The sequence below is a fragment of the Taudactylus pleione genome, unplaced genomic scaffold, assembly GCF_031769625.1.
Source record: "Taudactylus pleione unplaced genomic scaffold, aTauple2 ptg000054l, whole genome shotgun sequence".
NCBI classification, from domain to species: domain Eukaryota; kingdom Metazoa; phylum Chordata; class Amphibia; order Anura; family Myobatrachidae; genus Taudactylus; species Taudactylus pleione.
In genome coordinates, this window is record NW_028284456.1 from 6,796,559 (window position 1) to 6,815,387 (window position 18,829).

The following is an 18,829-nucleotide window of genomic DNA, read 5'->3' on the forward strand; positions in this document are numbered from 1 at the left end:
CACTGTTGCTCAAAGGAGACACTGGAACTAATACACAGGCAGAGATGTAATCATACTGTTGCTCAAAGGAAACACTGGAGACTCTGGAAACAAATGAGAAAACCAAGGGAACCTGGAACAAGACTCTACTAGCTCACTAGGAGTGACAATTGTTGATCAGGCAACTTCCTGGAGTTCTGGAGCCGGATATATACCCAGGGGTAGCAGATGATTGGAGCACAGCGTCAGCTGACCTAAACCATGCTAGCATTGGTTGGGATACTGTCACATGATAGGAACTGTCATGGCAGCGCCAATGCTGGGAACTCCAATCCCCGACACACACAGCCGACCATGGAAGTCTGCAAGCACCCAAGGCAGAATACTCAGCACCTTGCCCATCACTGCACCAGACGTCTGACCGAATGAGAAGTCAGGGGAAGCCGGGACGGAGGTAAGAGATGGCTGATCCCAGGCTGAACCCTGACAGTACCCCCTCCTTCAGGGTGGACACCGGACACCCATGAAGGCTCGGTTGGAACTTCTCAGAAGGACAGAACATCAACTTTCCACCACAAAAAGTGAATACCTCCAAGTAATCTTTCTTGGGCTTAGGCTTCCAAAAAACCTGAAGAGACCTTCACTAGGAGTGCACAAAAAAATTTTTTTACTTGAAAACATCAAAAAATCTTGCTTGAAAACATAAGAAGATTTTAGAAGAACAATTTACACAACTACCAGATGGTCCTCAAACTTCACGATGTGAGGAACTTCAGCACAAATGAGACAAAATAATTGGGAAAAATGTCAACTTGTCATAGAAAGGTTGGTCACCAGGAAGTCATCGATTCTTCTTCTTTTTCCGAGATTTTTTCGAACCACTTGAAGAAGAAGACTTAAGTTGAAAAGAGTTTTTCACGGGAACTACCGAAAACAGTTTTTGCTTGTGCTGAAGATCGTAGTCGAAATCTGTATTATAATTCATCATTCTAATACCTATCTGAGTTTTCTCCTTCTGAACTGGCTGTTCTTGTGCTGGATTATTAGGGAAAGACTCAAAGAAGTGCATCTGAGTTTAACAGTAGAAAATGGTGCCCCAGAATTTGAGACTTTGTTGAGACGAGTATCCATGAATGAGCTGTTCGAATAAGTTGGACTAAATTCCTTAATCACTGCGGCACCAAAGGTTACTAAATCGGACAGCATCGGATCCTTCGAATCATAAATAGGTTCAACCCAGTCCCAAGCTTTACCTCAGAAAGACAAAATTATAAACTTTACTACATTAGTAGGCTTGACTTCAGACAATGGAGAGGATTTCATAATAGCGATGAAGTGTTCCACCAAGGCAAAATACTGCGTTATATCACCATCAAAACAAATGGGCATAGAAACATCAGATGGATCCTGAGTGATACCTACAGATGTAGTGGTAGTGTCATCTAGTGAACCTCTCAACTGATGGAGTGCTATATGTTTGGCTCTGACACAACACCAGAAGACTCTTCACTGAGTAAAGAACCAGAGACCCTTCCTTGGTGCAGGAAACTTGAAAACTTCTCTTGGGATACAGATTTTGAAACCTCTTTTTGGGATGTAAGACTTGACACTCTCTCCTGGGGCATGAGACTTGAAACCCCCTTCCGGGGTGTAAACCTGGTAGACCCTTGCTGAAGTATAAGACTTGAGACCTTTTCCTGGGATACAGATTTTAAAACCCCTTTTTGGGATGTAAGATCTGAGACTCTCTCCTGGGGTGTGAGACTTGAGACCCCCTTCCAGGGTGTAACTCTAGTAACCCCTTGCTGGGGTATGAGACTTGAAACCTTGTCTTGGGGTGTAAGACTTAAAATCCCCTCCCGGGGTGTAACACTGGAAAACCCCTGCTGGGGTATAGGACTAGAAATCCCATCTTGGGGTATGTGACTTGAGACCCCCCTCCTGGGGTGTAACGCTTGAAAACCCTTGCTGGGGTATGTGACTAGAAACCCCTTCCTGGGGGAGTTGACTCAACTCTTCCTCCTGGGGCATTATACTTGAAACGCCCTCCTGGGATGCGAAACTCAAAACAAAGGCCCCCTCCTGGGACATGACACTTGTAACCCCTTCTTGGGATATAGGACCTAAGATCCCCTTCTGGGGTGCGAAGATTGAAACCCCCTCCTGGGGTACACAACAAGAAACCTCCTCAGGAGCTACGATGCTTGAAACCCCCTCCTGGGGTATGAAACTTGAACTCTCCTCCTGGGGTGTGAGACTAGAGAACCCCTTCTGGGGTATAGCATCAGAAAACTCCTGTTGGGGTACATCCCTTGAACCTCTGTTTTGGAATGGAGATTTGAGACCCCCTCCTGGGGTATATAACTCGAATTGGAGACCTCATCCTGAGGCGTGAAATTTATAATCCCCTCCTGGGGTAAAGAATTTGAAACGAAGACCCCCTTCCTGGGGCATGAAATTCGAATTGGAAACCCCCTCTTGGGAAATGTAACTCAAAACAAAGGCCCTCTCCAGGGGCATAAAACTCAAAACAAAGGCTCCCTCCTGGGGCGTGAAACTCAAAACATAGGCCCCCTCCTGGGGCATGAAACTTGTAACCCCTTCTTGGGGTGAGAGACTTGAATTTAAATCCCCCTCCTGGGGTATGGCACTTGAAACCCCTTCCTGGGGTAGAACACCTGAAAACTCCTCCTGGGATATGAGACTTGTTACCCACTCTTGGGGTGTAAGACTTGTAACCCCCTCCTGGGGTGTGAAACTTGAATTTGAAGCCCTCTCCTGGGGCACAGTACTTGAAACCCCTTCTTGGGGTAAGAGACTTGTAACCCCCTCTTGAGGTGTGAGACTTGAAATTAAAGCCCCCTCCTGGAGCACGGTACTTGTAACCCCCTCTTGGGGTGAGGAACTTGAGGTTAAAGCCCCCTCTTGGGGCACAGCACTTGGAACCACCTTTTGGGGTAGATCACCTGAAAACCCCTCCTGGGGTATGGCACATTCTCCCTCTTGGGTTGAGCGACTTGAAATTCTCATTTGAGTAGATACCCTCGATATCCTTTGGAAGTCACCACGTAAGCCTGTCTGATAGTCAGGCAAATCCATATAGAAATGGTTTGTTTGGAGGCAGGCCAACCTGGACGGCCCAAATCAAACCGAATAAACAAAGCATCGGATTGTCAGAGGGAGGCAGTCCTGTCTACGTAAATCCTGAGCGCTCTGACTACATCCAAGGATTTTTGATTTGACGAGTCATCCTTCAACACCGGGACCACAATTGGCTGGTTTATATGAAAAGCCTTCACCACTTTGGGGAAAAAGGACTTTTGAGTACGTAGCTCCGCCCTATCTTTGTGGAAAATGAGGTAAGGAGGGCGACAGGATAAAGCACTGAGTTCTGACACATGCCTTGCAGAAGTGAGTGCCAACAGCAGAACCACCTTCCATGTTAAGTACTTTATCGCCACCCTCTGCAATGGCTCAAAAGTTTCAGACTGGAGGAAGGTCAACACCAAATCCCATGGTGCCGTGGGAGGCACACAAGGAGGCTGAATCCTGACAACTCCTTGGAGAAAAGTCTGAAAATCCAGAAGCAAGGCCAATTTCCTTGAATTGAAAGAAAATTGACAACGCGGATACCTGTACCTTTAAAGAACCAAGATGAAGGCCTGCTGTGAGACCAGCTTGAAGAAAGAGAAGGAGACGTGATACCTTAAAGACTGACGGAGGAGAATTACATCTCTCGCACCAAGCAACATATGTTTTCCATATGCAGTAGTAATGTTGAGAAGTGACTTCTTTCCTGGTCCGAATCATAGTGGGAATCACACTAGACGGAATAACCTTCTTCCTGAGGACGGCCCTTTCAGCAGCCAGGCCATCAAACGAAGCCACCTTAAGTCTTGATAAACAAACGGCCCCTGAAGAAGGAGGTCGTCCTGAAGAGGCAGTGGCCACGGCTCGTCTATTAACAGATTCTGTATCTGTGAGTACCACGCTCGTCTGGGCCAATCTGGTGCTACCAAGAGCACCTTGACCCCTTCTCACTTGATTCTTTGAAGTAAGCGGGGAATGAGTGGAGACGGAGGGAATAGGTAGATGTAATGAAACTCCCACGGAGCTGTCAGTGCGTCCACTGCCGCTGCCCGTGGGTCCCTTGTTCTGGAGTAGTAAACTGGTAATTGGTGGTTTAACCTCGATGCCATGAGGTCAGCTTGAGGACAGCCCCACCTCAGAGTTAGTTGCTGGAATACCTGAGGATTGAGCGTCCATTCCCCTGGATGAATGTCCTGCCGACTGAGGTAGTCGGCCTCCCAGTTTTCCACTCCTGGGATGAAGATTGCAGAAATCGCTACTGCGAATTTCTCTGCCCAAAGCAGAATCCTGCTTACCTCCCTTATGGCGGCTCTGCTTTTTGTGCCGCCCTGCCTGTTTATATACGCCACCGCTGTGCCGTTGTCCAACTGAACTCTGATTGCCGGACCCTTCAACAGGGGATGCGCCAGCTGGAGAGCATAAAACACCACTCTCAACTCAATATTTATAGGCAGTCTGGCTTCCTGCTGAGTCCAGTGCCCATGAAAATGCTTCCCCAGGGTCACTGCTCCCCACTCTCTCAGACTTGCATCCGTGGTGAGGAGGGTCCAATCCCACACTGCAAACCTTCTTCCCACCAGCAGGTGGGAGGGGTTCAACTACCGAATGAGGGATGTTCGAGTTTGAGGCACCAAGAGGACTCTCTGATAGAGAAATAGGTGGGATCCTGACCACTGGGAGAGGAGATCCAGCTGAAAAGGACGGGCATGAAATCTTGCATATTGGATCGCCTCCAAGGCCACCACCATCTTCCCAAGAAGGCGGATACAGAGATGTACAGACACTCGGTGATGTTGTAAAATCAGGCGCACCATGTGCTGAATGGAGGCAGCCTTGTCCTGAGGCAGGAAAACTTTTTGTTCCACCGTGTCCAGTATCATTCCCAGGAATAGTAGGCGTTGTGTAGGGATCAGGGAGGACTTCCTGAAATTTAGTATCCATCCGTGTTGTAAGAGAATGCTCTGTTAAGTGAATATCCCATAACAGACGAGCTTCCGACGAGGCTTTTATCAAGAGATCGTCTAAGTATGGAACAATGACGATCCCCTGACAATGCAGCAGGGCCATCATCACTGCCATAACCTTTGTGAACACTCTTGGTGCTGACGAAAGACCGAAAGGTAGGGCCTGAAATTGAAAATGTGGGTCTAGGACCGCAAAACGAAGAAAAGCCTGATTGGGAGGCCAGATGGGGATGTGGAGATAAGCATCCTTTATGTCTAAGGACACCAGAAACTCATTCCTCTCGAGACCCGCTATAACGGATTCCATCTTGAATTTGAAAACTCAAAGATGAGGGTTTAAATCCTTGAGATTGAGGATGGGCCTCATGGAGCCATCCGGCTTGGGCACCACAAACAGGCTGGAATAAAACCCTTGACCTCTCTGGTGGGTCAGAACATTCACTATTACCTGAGACAATAACAGCTTTTGTATTGCTTCCTGAATTTCAACTCGTTTTTCTGCAACCAGAGGTAAACCGGTTTTGAAAAAATGAGAAGGTGGTTGGACCTTGAAATCTAACTTCAGGCCATGAATAATGATGTCCCGGACCCAGGCATACTGGCAAGACTGGATCCAAATCTGCCTGAAACGTAAAAGGCGAGCCCCAATCCTGGGATCCCCCAAATGAGAAGGGAGAACGTCAGGCGGAAGGCTTAGCAGCTGCTTTGTCCTGCTGTGAGCTGGAGGCAGCTGATGCCAAAGCTCTACCGCGGCCTCTGGAACCCTTGGAGAAGGCCAGAGCTCCTCTGGAACGCCTTCTAAATCTTCCAGGGCATGAAAGGCCCGAAAGGAAGGACCTGCTGAGGGTCTTCTAGTAGGAGGAGGAGCTGCAGATGGTAGGTAAGTGAATTTCCCACCTGTAGCTTACGAGATCCACTTATCTAATTCTGAGCCGAAAAGTACCTCCACAGTAAAAGGAAGGGCCTCTACTGCTCTCGTAGACTCTGCATCTGCTTACTATTGACGCAGACACAGAGCCCGTCTAGCTGATATAGCTAATGCTGAAGATCTGGCAGATAGATTACAAATGTCCTTAGATGCTTCTCCAAGGATTGCAGCCGATTCTGCAATCTGTTCGGCTAACTGAATTAGGTTGTCAGTTTGTGTTCCTGTCTTAATCCTGTCCCTCTGCCAGCTGCATCGCCCAGGCCTCAATGGCCTTATTCACCCAACAACTAACTAGTGCTGGACGCATCAAAATCCCTGCTACTGTATATAAGGATTTTAATGTGTGTTCCAGCTTCCTGTCAGAGGTTTCCTTTAAGGAAACAGCACCAGGCACCGGAAGCACCATCTTTTTGGAAAGATGGGCTACTGACGGGTCCACTGCTGGAGGAGTTTCACATAATAGCCTACTGTCAGGTGGAAAGGGGTAATAAGACAGATATTTCTTAGAAGTTTGAAATTTCTTTTCTGGGTGTTTCCAAGCGGAGGAAAGAATCTCATCCAGCTCTTAAGATGCTGGAAAAGTAACAGACTGTTTAAATCTTTTACCTAAGATAGACGGTTTTGCAGTAAACTCTAAATCTTTTACATGTAACACCAGGCATACTGCAGTAATTAAGCATCTACACCCTGAGATGCAGGTTCAGGGTCTTCAGGAATGTGAACCTCCTCTTCCTGAACCTCGCCCTCTTCAGGGTCCTGCACCTCCTCATCCTCTGATTCATCCCAGCGTAAGGGGTTATGAATCAATCTCTTACTAAGGACCTGAGTAGGAGAAGATGCAGAGCCTGGGACATTGTTTTGTAAGTCCTTCAACAGATCTGGCCAGTGAGCGAACCCAATCTGGTTAAGCTGCTGTCTGTTTTAGCCTCTCCCTGTCTTTGCAAGCTGCTTCCAGCTCTGATGACAGATATGATATAACTGATGTCAATTGATCAGACCACATAGGCTGACTTACAAGATCAGTATCTTGAGGCTGAGACACACATTTGTCACACAGTAAGGAAGTATTAGACTGTCCCTGTGTAAATTTCTCACCACAAGTTTTGCAAGAAAATGATTTTTGGGCAGCTTTAGACCCCTTGTTAGACATGTCTATAGTGTACCACACACACACACACACACACACACACACACACACAGTGAAAAGGATAGTAAGATTGCAATAACCGTTATACAATCACACCTAACCGTTATACAATCACACCAACAGAGACCTTGCTGAAAGGGGCATAGAGCGAGATAAACTATGATCCCTGCAGCACTAACAGAATAGTGCTGATTACAAGAAAATGCAAGTGCTGATACACCGAGTACTAGCCTGACTCCTGACACAGCCTGCACAGTCTCCACCCTGTAGTGCTGTCAAAATGGCCACCAACGTTCTTCTGGAAGCACTGAAGCTGCTGGGAGGCAGGAGCAGAAGGGATACTTAGGCTCCGCCCCCAGCTATGCTAGTGGAGCACACAGTGGATGCCCGCCTAAAATCTTGTCCTGGCTCCTCTGCTAACCAGAGAGCCAGGGAGCACTACCTTAGCCCTGCCTGTGCTGCCGGCGGCCTGCATGTGCTACCGGAGCCCGCGACGTGCACTGCATGCAGCATGTCTTTGGGCATCCCAGAGACTGAGGTCTCTATAGCAGGAGACCTCAGCGCAAACCGCATGCAGCAGCGGTGAGGTCTCCCCGGCAGCTCCATCGGCGCAGACAGGCAGGAGCAGTAGGCTGCTTGTCTGTCCTCTTGCTGACTGAAGTGCTTTGTTAAAACTTTTCAGAGCCCTAAGGAGGCATATGTCCAGCTCCCAGGGCACACTTTTTTAGACTGACCTGGGGGGGTATAGAGGGGGAGGAGCTAGCTACCATAGTATTTTATTTAAAGGTGCCAGCTCCCGGCTAACCCACTCCTATACCCCATTGTACTGAGGCTCCAGTGTCCCTTGGTGGATGAAGGAGAAATTTATACACATATATGTATATATTTATTTGTATGTATATATATATATATATATATATATTATATATATATATATATATATAAAATCACATCCCACAATATACAATCACTTCCCATTGAACATATATATATGTGTATATATATATATATATATATGTACATATACACATACCTGTTTTTATATGGTGTTTATTTCTACAATTATGTGTACTAATAGAAAACATGCATAGCCTATCTGTTTTTCTCTGTTTGCATTAATTGCATTGCATTGAATTTTGATGTTATACAGTAGGTGCATGTCCTATACACAGTCTAGGAGATAAGACACAGAGGCCCTGATTCAATTCAAAGCGATATTGAATAGCCCCGGGTGGGAGCTCCCGGAGCTATTCAATTCAACACGATGTTTAGTCCCACCTAAAGGACTTCTTCTCGTACCCTCCTGGGGTGCAACGAGGAATCAGACAAAAGTGCCGCGCAGCAGTTTGATGGCACTCCCTTCGTCTTAACAGCGCACTGAATTGAATAGGACTGGGAGCTCTCTCCCAGGGCTATTCATCATTGCATCGAATTGATGTGTACTAATAGAAAACATCCATAGCCTATCTGTTTTTCTCTGTTTGCATTAATTGCATTGCATTGAATTTTGATGTTATACAGTAGGTGCATGTCCTATACACAGTCTAGGAGATAAGACACAGAGGCCCTGATTCAATTCAAAGCGATATTGAATAGCCCCGGGTGGGAGCTCCCGGAGCTATTCAATTCAACACGATGTTTAGTCCCACCTAAAGGACTTCTTCTCGTACCCTCCTGGGGTGCAACGAGGAATCAGACAAAAGTGCCGCGCAGCAGTTTGATGGCATTCCCTTCGTCTTAACAGCGCACTGAATTGAATAGGACTGGGAGCTCTCTCCCAGGGCTATTCATCATTGCATCGAATTGAATTGTGGCCAGACCATTTGTTTCACATGCAGACACAGGGTGCCCCACGTTGTTCTGCCTCTAGGACTGATTTAGAGACCGATGTCATGGCGATTTGTGTGCAGATGGAGCGATTGTTTGCCACTGCACATGTGTATAAGCCGCACTGCACATGTACTGTGATTGTCTCGCAAAGTGAGTGACAGGTAGTCAGTGTTTGGGGGAGGTGTGAGGATACCGGGTGACCTGGGTATCCTGGGGTTCAGGGATCACACAGTGGAGCAGGTTATAATGAAGGAATGATGAACTTTATTCATGGAGACACAGAAATCCAGCAAACAGTAAGCAGGGTTTTATCATTACAGTCCACTCAGAGTTCAGCAAAGTCCTTTCCAGCTGCTGTATATCTCCTCCCTACCTGGACAGCTGTAACAGGGCACACAAAGCTGCTATATATCTTAAGACACTGAGAGGGGACAACACCCCAACCTCCAGAGTCACACTGTAGTCACACACTAACCCACAATTCCCCTTGCTGCACCACCCTACTTCCCTCTCTTTCTCTCATTGGTGGGCCCAGGTGTCAGTCTTTCTAGAGAGGAAGGAGGAGGGCTTTGTAGCAGGAACACTCCCTTGCTGTCTGCTGCTGACAAACTTTCTGTATGAGACATGCAGACTGAGGGCTTCAATTTAAGAACACAGAACTGGGTCATAACTCTCTTTAACATGCAGGCAAGTCCTAGAAGTCCTTTTCCCTTGTCTTCTCACATACCTCCCCCTTCTTAAATCGAGGAGACAGACATGGTCCCAATGTTGGAGGCCTGACTGTCGACTCGGCCCGAGGGTCTGCGAAGCTTGATATGCTTCTGGATAGCCCGTCAGCATTGTGATGTTCTCGTCCCTTTTTGTGAGAAATGGAAAAGTTGAAACTTTGTAACGCCAGACTCCACCTCAACAACCTACCATTTTCCCCCGAGGTTCTGTTTAGCCAATAGAACGGGTTATGGTCAGTGACAACAGTAAATTCTTTCCCATAAAGATATGGTTGTAGCTTCTTTAAAGCCCAGACTATGGCTAGACATTATTTTTCAATAGTGGCGTAGGCTATCTCTCGGTCAGCTAGTTTACGGGATAGATATACAATTGGATGTTCCCTACCGTCTGCTCCCACTTGACTCAACACTGCCCCAAGTCCATACCCTGATGTGTCTGTCTGCACAATAAACTTTCTGTTGTAGTCAGGGGCAGCCAACACTGGGGCTCGAGTCAGCAAGTCTTTTAAGGTGTTGAAAGCTTGCTCACATTCAACAGTCCATTCAATATCTCGAGCATATCTCTTTTTGGTCAAGTCTGTCAGAGCCTTGGCCACGGTGCTGTAATGTGGTATAAATTTCCTGTAATAGCCAGCAACTCCAAGAAACGCCTGCACTTGTTTTTGGTTGACAGGTTGGGGCCAATTGGCAATAGCCTCCACCTTTGCCGGATCACGTCTGATAGCACCTCCTCTGACCAGATGTCCTAGGTACTGAACCTCAGCCATCCCCATCTGACACTTATCTGGGCGTATGGTGAGTCCAGCCTGTCTAATCCTCTTCAGCACTTCTGTCACCTGAATTAAATGCTCCTCCCAGGTATGGCTGAAGATGGCAATGTCATCTAAGTAGGCTTGGGAAAAGTCTTGACACCCCTCCAAGAGGTCATTAACCATTCGCTGGAATGTGGCAGGGGCGTTCTTCATCCCGAAAGGCATTGTAGTTCACTCAAAGAGTCCTTCCGGTGTGATGAAGGCAGAATGCTCCTGGGCCTCTTTGGTAAGTGGGATTTGCCAGTAGCCTTTGCTCAAATCCAACGTTGAGACAAACTCAGCCCCTCCAATCCTATCCAGTAGCTCATCAACACGGGGCATAGGGTAAGCATCAGTGGTGGTGACTTCGTTCAATTTGCGATAGTCCACACAAAACCGTGTGGTCCCATCTTTCTTGGGAACCAACACAACCCCAGCAGCCCATGGGCTTTTAGATGGCACTATGACCCCCAAAGCTAGCATCTCCTTGATCTCAGCCTTTACCTGCCTCATAACACCCGGAGTCATCCGGTAAGCAACTTGTCGGATGGGCCTAGCACTCCCAGTGTCCACATGGTGGGCGGTCAGATGAGTTCGACCAGGTAGACAAGAAAACTGGGCCTGTTCAGCCTCTAAGATCCACCACATCTCTTGCTGCTGGGTTGCATTCAACTGTTGTCCCACCTGGACTGATTCCACTCCTTTCTTCTCTTTAGCAGCTCCCAAAAGGTCAAGCAAAGGATCAGTTTCTGGTATCTCCATCGGAGGACAACATACTGCCATTGTTACTACTTGACGATCACGATAGGCATTAATTCGATTTATATGGAAGGTGCGTAGGTACTTCCCTCCCTTATCCAGGGCAATCACGTAATTGACCGGCCCGGTGCGCCTTACCACGGTATACGGTCCTTCCCACGTGGCCTGCAGTTTGTTTCTTCACACTGGGATAAGCACCATTACTTTTTGCCCTGGATGCAACTCTCAGTCTTGACCGTGGGCATCATACCATTCCTTTTGTCTCTCTTGTGATTCCCTGAGATGCTCTTGGGTTAACTGTAGCAATCTTCTCATGCGGTTCCGCATATTCTCTACATATTGTAAAATGGGCTACTGGTGTTCTTGGAAAGTTCCCTCCCAGCTCTCTTTGACCAGGTCTAGAGGCCCCCACACTTTCCGGCCGTACAAAAGTTCAAATGGGAAATATCCAGTAGACGCCTGTGGGACTTCGCGATAAGTGAATAGAAGCTGTTGAAGGGCTCTCTCCCAGTCCCTCCCCTCGGACAGCATGTAAGCTTGTAGAAGTCTTTTTAGTGTTCCATTGAAACGTTCACAGAGTCCATTGGTCTGTGGATGATAAGAGGTGGTCCGAAGAGGTCGAACCCCCCACTTTTCCCACAGGGTTTGCATTAGTTCACTTTGGAATTGGGGCCCTTGATCTGTGATGACTTCCTGCGGGTATCCAAGCCGGCTGAATATGTCCGTCAATGCTTGCGCAATGTGTTCTGTGTCAATAGATGAAAGGGCCACAGCCTCAGGATAGCGTGTAGCAAAGTCCACCAGTGTTAGGATGTACTTCTTTCCCGTATGACTGGGAATAGCTAATGGTCCAATTAGGTCTATGGCAACATGGGCAAAGGGCTCCCCTATAATAGGTAATGGGTGCAGAGGAGCTTTTCGCCTGGGCTTCCCGAGCCTCTGGCAGGTATTGCAGGTGTCTCGATACTGCTTAACGTATCTAGAGATTCATGGCCAGAAGAAATGTCATGAGCAAGGGCTAGTAATTGTGCTCTGTACGGTGTAGGTACCACCAACTGTTTAGTAGGCATTACTGTTTCCTGTCCAGACTGAAGAACGACCACTCGGTACAGCAATTCCTCTTCCCAAACTATCTTGCTCCCATCATCTGTTTCCAACCCCAGGTTGGCTGCGCTCCTTAATTTACTTAGGGAAGGGTCTGTCCATTGGGCCTGTCGAAACTCGCTCCGGTCAACCTCCCCCAAGTCTAACTCTAAAGTACTGGACAAGGGACTGGAATCACTCACCATTGTGGTCGGGGTAGGTTGGTTCTGTTCTGAATCTGTCACCTGGGTCACTGCTCTTTGGGTTTAGCTCCAGGTCACCACTTGAATGAAGCGTGTCACCAGTCCCTGTCCCAGATCATTCCCGAGGATGACTTTGGCTGGTAGCCCCTTGAGTACTCCGACCTCCACAATTCCTTGATCGGCTCCCCAGTCGAGATGTATCTTGGTGATGGGGATATCAGTCTGTTGTCTCCTGGTGGTGGCAATTGTACATACTGTCCAGGAATCACCCGGGAGGTGGGAATCAGGTCTGGCTCAATCAATGTGAGTGAGGCCCCAGAATCTCGTAGGCCCTGTACCCACTGGTCCTCTACCAACACAGGCTGTAAGTGCCCCTGTATATTCTGAGGAGTTGCCTGCTCCTCCCCCAGAACCAGGTCTACAATATACACCCCATCCATCATTTCGGCCACATCTGACTGGATGACCTCCTTGCAATAATCCTCCATGGGGTAACATACCACAGAGACTGGGGCCGGTCTAGCCCCAGGGAATGGCCCTCGTGTGCGTGGACAGTCCCTCAACAAGTGTCCTGGTTGATTGCAGCGGTAACGCTTCCGAGGTTCTGGGTTAGCCACTTTGAATCTGGGTGGTTGATAAGAGATGTTTTTGATAGGGCCTCCTTTACTACTATCATTTATGCGTGGTTCTCTGTCAGGGAGCTTCTCCACTCATGGTGTTCTTGTACCACCTGTTGCACTGAAGACTCTCCATTGGGGACGGTTAGCTATATATTCATCAGCCCATTCTGCAGCTTGTTCAGGTGTGCTAGGCTTCCGGTCTGCGACCCACTCCCGTACCTCTGGTTCCATCTTAATCATTAGTTGTTCTACCATGATTAGGTTGACAATCTGCTCCACAGTAGAGGCCTGTCTGCCCTCGAGCCATTTTCCACAAGCTTGCCGTAGCTGACTGGCAAACTCTTGGTAGGAAGCAGTCCCACTTTTACTCAGTGTCCTGAACTTGAGACGATAAGTTTCTGCAGTGATCTGAAACTTAGCCAGCGATGCCTTCTTTATACAGGTGTAGACTCCACATTCCTGGGGAGTTAGAGCCCTGTAGGCTTCCAGAGCCCTACCGGTGAGACTTGGCCCCAAGTACTTGGGCCATTCAGCTGGCTCTATCCCGTGCACTCCCATGAGATTCTCAAAGATCTGGAGGTGAGTGTCAATGTCAGTTTCATTCTCTCGAAATGTGGGAACATCCTTAAATCCCAAGCGCTGCTTCTCTTGTTCAGCCCCTCTGGGCGACAGCACAGTTCCGCTGCTAGTAGGGATTTGTACCCCTAATATCGCTTGGATCATGCCAGCTCTCTCTTATGTAGTTGCACTTTCACCTAGCACCCCCAGCCAGCTCTGTAGTGGGGCGGGAGTAGTGGTGGTTGACTCAGGTAACCGACTGGAAGAAGTGCTTCTATTGCCTGTCGGTCCTTCTTCGTCATCACTCAGGTGGTCGGGATCCTCTGGGTGTGCACGATCCCACTCCAACAACCGCAGTACCAGAATCTCCCGGGTGTCAGTTCCATTATATGCAATTCCCTTCATCCTGCAAAATCCTTGCAGGTGCGGTTTCCGGGCTGTCCGGTAAAACTTCTCCTGCTCTCTCATAACGTTTTCAATTTGGCCACCAGTTGCAACTCCTGACTGACTCTCCATGCTGATATTCTCTGGTGTTAGCGTTGCTTCTACTCACTCCCCTGAAATTACTGCAGGAACTGTGTGACGTCCCACCGCTGCCGCCAAATGTGAGGATACCGGGTGACCTGGGTATCCTGGGGTTCAGGGATCACACAGTGGAGCAGGTTATAATGAAGGAATGATGAACTGTATTCATGGAGACATAGAAATCCAGCAAACAGTAAGCAGGGTTTTATCATTACAGTCCACTCAGAGTTCAGCAAAGTCCTTTCCAGCTGCTGTATATCTCCTCCCTACCTGGACAGCTGTAACAGGGCACACAGAGCTGCTATATATCTTAAGACACTGAGAGGGGACAACACCCCAACCTCCAGAGTCACACTGTAGTCACACACTAACCCACAATTCCCCTTGCTGCACCACCCTACTTCCCTCTCTCTCTCTCATTGGTGGGCCCAGGTGTCAGTCTTTCTAAAGAGGAAGGAGGAGGGCTTTGTAACAGGAACACTCCCTTGCTGTCTGCTGCTGACAAACTTCCTGTATGAGACATGCAGACTGAGGGCTTCAATTTAAAAACATAGAACTGGGTCATAACTCTCTTTAACATGCAGGCAAGTCAGAGAAGTCTTTTTCTCTTATCTAATAAACAAATTTTAGTGGTGCGCTCTGGGGCAATGATTAATATGCAGATGTTGCTGAATGAAAGTTGCACTATGCTAGTAATTAGAATGCACAGTGTCCCATGGTTAAATTCTAAAGTGAGACTTGGCCCCAAGTACTTGGGCCATTCAGCTGGCTCTATCCCGTGCACTCCCATGAGATTCTCAAAGATCTGGAGGTGAGTGTCAATGTCAGTTTCATTCTCTCGAAATGTGGGAACATCCTTAAATCCCAAGCGCTGCTTCTCTTGTTCAGCCCCTCTGGGCGACAGCACAGTTCCGCTGCTAGCAGGGATTTGTACCCCTAATATCGCTTGGATCATGCCAGCTCTCTCTTGTGTAGTTGCACTTTCACCTAGCGCCCCCAGCCAGCTCCGTAGTGGGGCGGGAGTAGCGGTGGTTGACTCGGGTAACCGACTGGAAGAAGTGCTTCTACTGCCTGTCGGTCCTTCTTCGTCATCACTCAGGTGGTCGGGATCCTCTGGGTGTGCACGATCCCACTCCAACAACCGCAATACCAGAATCTCCCGGGTGTCAGTTCCATTATATGCAATTCCCTTCATCCTGCAAAATCCTTGCAGGTGCGGTTTCCGGGCTGTCCGGTAAAACTTCTCCTCCTCTCTCATAACGTTTTCAATTTGGCCACCAGTTGCAACTCCTGACTGACTCTCCATGCTGATATTCTCTGGTGTTAGCGTTGCTTCTACTCACTCCCCTGAAATTACTGCAGGAACTGTGTGACGTCCCACCGCTGCCGCCAAATGTGAGGATACCGGATGACCTGGGTATCCTGGGGTTCAGGGATCACACAGTGGAGCAGGTTATAATGAAGGAATGATGAACTGTATTCATGGAGACATAGAAATCCAGCAAACAGTAAGCAGGGTTTTATCATTACAGTCCACTCAGAGTTCAGCAAAGTCCTTTCCAGCTGCTGTATATCTCCTCCCTACCTGGACAGCTGTAACAGGGCACACAGAGCTGCTATATATCTTAAGACACTGAGAGGGGACAACACCCCAACCTCCAGAGTCACACTGTAGTCACACACTAACCCACAATTCCCCTTGCTGCACCACCCTACTTCCCTCTCTCTCTCTCATTGGTGGGCCCAGGTGTCAGTCTTTCTAAAGAGGAAGGAGGAGGGCTTTGTAACAGGAACACTCCCTTGCTGTCTGCTGCTGACAAACTTCCTGTATGAGACATGCAGACTGAGGGCTTCAATTTAAAAACATAGAACTGGGTCATAACTCTCTTTAACATGCAGGCAAGTCAGAGAAGTCTTTTTCCCTTATCTAATAAACAAATTTTAGTGGTGCGCTCTGGGGCAATGATTAATATGCAGATGTTGCTGAATGAAAGTTGCACTATGCTAGTAATTAGAATGCACAGTGTCCCGTGGTTAAATTCTAAAGTCCCAACTCTCAAGCTGTAAAACTCTTAGACTGTAGGCAGGGTGTTCTTAAAACCGTAGAAAAAATGGCTTGCTGGATGGTATACGTTGCCTTTCCCTGACCGGGATTGGGTATGTCTGAAAGTACTACTGTCTCTCATAAAGGATTGTCCTTAGATGGTCTCAGTGATTAATAAATTGTAATGTCTGTAGGATGGGTGTTCTTATAGTTTGATTCCAGATATTAGAAGTGCCTTTACCTCCTCTCCACCTCAAATATAATAATAGCACAGTATCAGGGAACTAGGTAACACTATAATGCAGGTAGGTAAGGTTGGATTGTACTTACCCCATATGTTGTGCTGCTCCTGCTGGTTCTCCTTGTCCCGGTGCTTGTGTGATGCTTATGAGGGGATATTATGGGTAGGAATGGCTACTGCACATTAAATCATACTGTGAATGACTACAGACTCTAGTCTGATTAAACTGCTTTATTGCAAGTAGGAAAGGGACTCAGAGGAGTCCTAACATCTATAAAAGCTTCCCATACATAGGGAACATAGGTTATATAATAACCAGTGTTGCTGACTAATTGGAATAAAGTCTCTCATAAAAGTCATGTCAATAGGGGGGCGTGGCCCAACGCGTTTCATCCGGTTTTCGCTGACTTTTTCAAGGGTGCCCACCCTTCTTCCCAGTGTCCTTATATAGGTCTGCATTCATCAATTCATTGGTCAGTGTCCAGGGCCTCTGCGTGCGCTGGGTGCACTTCCGAGTCGTGCGCGCAAGCGCGTCATAGCCTAATAGCGCTGGTCTGATTTCTGGCACTAGAGTGTGCATATTATTATATTATTAGGCCATCGCGCATGGGCGGTCTCCGGCGGCCATTTTGTTATTGTCCCTGCTGTGCTAAACGCTGTGCCTCTTGTTAATGATGTTACACTGGCACTAGAGTTAGTATGTTATCCCAGAAGACTCCAGCGGCCATTTTGCCTGTGGTTACTATCATTAATATAGCTGAATAGCCAGAAGGTGGCCTTATTCCTAACAATACATCTTGTGCTCATATACTAGCCATCTTCCTAATGTATTGGTCTTATCTAAACTCATTACTGATGTATGTGCGGTAGCCATCATATTAGTTGGTTACACTGCAATAACTCTAGTGTTGTATTAAACCTATTTACTTCCTAATGGTGATATTCATAATTAAAATTAATCACTGCGCTGGAATATACTGGTTAATTTCCTGATGAACCTATCCCCTTATGTTCTAAAGAGGAGTTAGATATATAAATCCATATTGTACTTATATGCAATTTAATAAACAATGATTTATAATTGATTAATTGCCTGGTTTATATTGTTTATATTGTATAAGTATAAGTATATCCACCACAACCAATTTTTTATATAGTGAGGTTGATATAGTACAATACAGGAATTTGAAGAAATATGGAGGACTTAATAGCAATATTGTAAAATGTACAATTAGTTAATGGGATAAGTACAGAAACGCAACCCAAAACTTATCTCCTCACAGGAGGTAACAGGGGGAATCAGAAAAATGCAGGTGTGTCTTACTGTTTAAACAACGTTATATGAGCGTGCATAAATTAGCCATTGCTATTACATACGCAGAGCTCTCTGCGAGTCAGGAGAGCTGCAGTGTTTGTGGCAGGTCAGACCGGCCGCAAGGCTAAGATGATTGCTCGATGCTCATTGATGTTACCGATATTTACACAGGTAAATGACGTTGGACGTATATGAGAAGGCATCGTGGGAGTCTTTATACTCTGGTAAGTTTTTGAACTATTAGCATATTTCGCAGCTGCAATCATATTAACGTCCATCTCTGAATCAACTGGGGAAGTGTGTGTAGGTTGAAAAAAATGATAAACTGTATATAATTTTTTTTTCTAGCTTACTAGGTACTACAAGCCCTGAAGCCCTGCCATGCTGAGAGTTGTAATCCCACAAGAAACTGCAAAAGATGCAAAAGAAGTATGAGCTTGGTTTCAATATATAATTGAATATTTGAAATTAAAATTGAAATAAATATATGCAGGGGCGGATTGGGCCATCGAAAAAGCGAGCAAGTTCCTGCAGGGTCAGTCTCATGCTCCCCTCTGTCAGGCCAGCTCACACTGCTTGCTAGGCTGGACAGCAGCTTTCGTAATAAGAGTATAGCTCCAATCGGGGAGCAGCAATAAGCTTTTGCGTATTCGGGTTAATGGCTGCTGCCTGTGTGCTTAACTGTGTATGGCCTGGTGTAGGAGTCTGACATAATGTATATTTACAGGGCTCCTGGCTATGAAGAACAGTGTAATGATGGTAATGTGGTCTGGCTGCTTCCTGTATACTGTGTACTGCTATTTACTCTCATGCCTTTTGGCAGTGAAGAGGTTATTACTATTATTACTACTATTTTTATTATGTGCAGTGTTTAAACACAAATATGTTAAGTGTTAATTTAAATATTATGGGTGCATTCTTATGCACTTTCTTATATAAATATATAGTTTGCCTGAAAAAGCGCTATGACATGCTGACTAAACATAATTTTAGTCTATGTGGATGTCACAGCTGGGGTGCGTGC

At 46.9% G+C, this 18,829-nt stretch overlaps 1 pseudogene; it reads right to left on the bottom strand.

Moving 5' to 3' along the window:
• Nucleotides 1-9,675: 9,675 nt before the first annotated feature.
• LOC148535222 (uncharacterized) lies at nt 9,676-14,199 on the bottom strand (annotated as a pseudogene).
• Between the last annotated feature and the right edge of the window lie 4,630 nt (nt 14,200-18,829).